Source organism: Pygoscelis adeliae, unplaced genomic scaffold, assembly GCF_000699105.1.
Source record: "Pygoscelis adeliae isolate BGI_AS28 unplaced genomic scaffold, ASM69910v1 Scaffold186, whole genome shotgun sequence".
NCBI lineage: Eukaryota > Metazoa > Chordata > Aves > Sphenisciformes > Spheniscidae > Pygoscelis > Pygoscelis adeliae.
In genome coordinates this window covers 8,714,568-8,717,769 of record NW_008825071.1, presented here as the reverse complement: position 1 = coordinate 8,717,769, position 3,202 = coordinate 8,714,568, and positions in this window count along the sequence as shown.

Here is a 3,202-nt window from a genome sequence, read left to right as displayed (position 1 = left end):
GAGATAGGGTTGACATGAACTCTTGTGGTGTTAAGGTCAGAGTTGTCCACCTCTTAGTTCTGCTTTCGAGCTGAGGATCTTGAAAGCCTTGCATCATCAGTCTTGTGGCACTCTGCTTGTTAGGATTCCAGATTTTGTTGCTGTGCAGCAAACCTGCTAAGCAGACTTCCTTAGGGATGGCAAACCTTTGCAGAGCTATCGGATTGGATAGCTCAAATAGAATTTCCACACTTTCTGCTCCCATGCCAGGAACCAAATGAGATTGGTTCTCATATAGGCTTGGCCTTGTCTCTGTAGAAGGGAGCCTGGAGGTCCAGGGGTCTCAGAGGCAGGATTTGAGGAATGGCAAACCTAGGAAGTGTTCCCAAGGTCAGTGATTCTGGGACAGTATGCCTAATGGGGCTGATTGAAAGCTGTAGATATTGGGAGCCTATGTAGCTGATCGTGAAAACTGAGAATAATATTTAATATAATAGCAGATATTTAAGGAGGAGAAGGAAATTTAACAAGACTTAATTTCACTGAGACTCTGCAGAGTGCAGGAATTCTTTACTGGGCAATATGACTGAATTTTTCTTTACATTTCTGATTTGTAGAGAGGTTAATACTTCCAGATTTTAGTCTCGCTCATGCTGAAGTCTGGCATTTCCTGTGAACGAGAAACCCTGCTTTTCAGTTACTCTAGATGCAACCCAACGTATGAATGTGTTGCACATGAGACAATTTTTCCCCCAAGTTTCTGTAGGGATGCAGACTTTGTAGAAGTTCTTTCTTGTTACTTTAGATACAATTTTACTGTGTCTTTGACTTGTAAATAGAGAATGCATCTGATGTGTATGGTAGAAAACTTCTGCAGGTACCTATGGGATGAGCTTGCTGTGATGCGTTTTAAATAATTACAGCTGTTGGAGGTGGGGACATCTGCTGAGAGAAATGGAGAAACTTCTTAGTAGGATTCAATGGTAGATGTAAGAAAAGACATCTATTTTTTTTTTTAATCAAACTTACAGACGAGAGCCAGGATTGCTGTATGTATTGCAGCACGTGGCTTCAAAGAGGAAAAGAAATAGTCTCATTCCTTTGCTGTTTCTGGGGGGATAAGGGAGTAAATGGCCTGCAGCTTTAGCTAAGTGGAAGGATTGCAATTTGTTAATGATGGTAGCCAGTAAAAAACAAAAACAACAACAAAACCCAACTCCAAACCAAAACCACCACTTTCCTGGTTTTGGAGAATGCCTTGTAGTATACAAATAGTCTGACGTTAGTGTGTACCTTAAAAACATATTTGAGCCCCATAATGCTTCATATAAAATTAGAGGCTCTGTTCTAACCTACCCCAGCATAAATTGGGAGTCTGTACAAAGACAGGGGAGTTACTGTCATACGAAACTAGCATAAGATCAAAATAGGCTCCAAAATATTGTAAATATTAGAAGACGCTAATGTATATTGTTGATTATAATTCCAGTCACTGGTTATAAACCTCATGAAATTAATCACCTCATTTATAATGCATACCCTGGGACAACATCTAATTTGGTGACAAGCATGGACTCTAGCAAAGATTCAATAGAAATATCTGCTTAAATGACTATGTTGTTATCTAATTACATATATTTTCTAAAGCTTTGTTATTTAATATACCTGTTGTTATTATTAAATTGAGTTTCACACCTTCAACGTATTCTAGTAAATAAATGCCCTTTTCTCTGTGAGATGCAAGGTTAGTGTTTATTTTAAATTGTGACTGTTTTTCTGAGAAAGATAAGAAAATCAACATGTACTGTTATCACTCCTCACTTTTGAAACAACAAGGTGACGGCTATCCTTGGAAAGTAATTGATATTCCTGTACAGGTTGAAACTGACATACAAACAGATGAACACAGACCAGAAGCATTCTGCTTTAGCTGCAGAAAGCCATGCCAATGATTGTCTTAGATGGCCTCCAGTTTCAGACCAGATCTTTGACCTTGTGGGCCATTCTGCTGGTTTACTTTGACTATTTCAGATGCCTTGGAACTTTGTAATTTTTAGCTGCATAAGTAGGATATAAAACTATTGAAGTGATGCTATCTAAGTTAACATTGTCTACTAAATGATCGTAAGAATAGGTATATAAATAAGGGCTCAATTGCATGTCACTATTTTGCACTAAAAATGTCATCTATAACTTGGATAACATGCAGGCAAGAAGTACCCTAAAATTGCACTGCTTATCTAGCTGAGCTTGTTAACAGTTGCACAGTCTGATGGAGGAACTTGTAATGAAATCTGGTCTTCACAGATCACTATGGCTAGTCAGAAATCATAAGGAATACTTCAATATCATTGGGAGGTAATATAGTGGTTGTTATTGTCTGAAGTAAAGGCTGTAGAAGTATAGTTCTGTTAAAAGTTTCATTCCTATACTTTTGGAAATTAGTTCTGGTCTATAACCTGACCAGATCTGGTATAAAATGGCATATTTTTAATCATTTGTTTGTATGTAGTTTTGGTCATGGTTAATGGTGGTAGTGGCAATGTGAGGTATCTGCTGCTGTTCTGGCTGCAGCTTCAGTACTAAATATGACCATGGTGGAGTGAGCTGTGGAGTTCATTCCCTGTTTCCATCAGCAGAGTGTTTGCTGTGTTCCAGTCTGTTTTACCCGTGGAAATTCATTACAGACAAAATGATTATACTGGTGTTACCCAGCATGTATTTTGAAGATAATGGGGCTGTTGAGGTGTAACAAATGAATTGTTTATGACTTGTTGCAAGATGGGGAGAATGCTTTTCCTAAATGAGTGTAAAAAGCTTGGGTCTTCAACAGTGATTGCTAAAACTTGTTCAGATGCGGGAGTCTTATATTACTGTTCTTGCAGAGTCACTCACTGGGTGAGATTTGTGCGTGCTCTCGGAAGCTGCAAATATTTTGTCTTCTAATTGAATAAATACTTTTATCGTTTGAACTCCTTATACACGTATATCAAGTTGTCTTTTTTTTTTTTAAACAAAAACTGTATTAAGGGAAATAGTTCTTTCATGTAATTGGTTGCTTATCTTCTGCACTATTTTGGAATGCTCTCCCAAAGCCCTGAAATTCTGCGCCCACAGCAGACATGCTGCAGTTACAGAACAGGTGCAGTGCCCTGGAAATAGGGGAGGAAGGTGACCTCCCTTCAGGGGAGGTGTCAGAGACAGCTGAGCTTCAAACATGTTT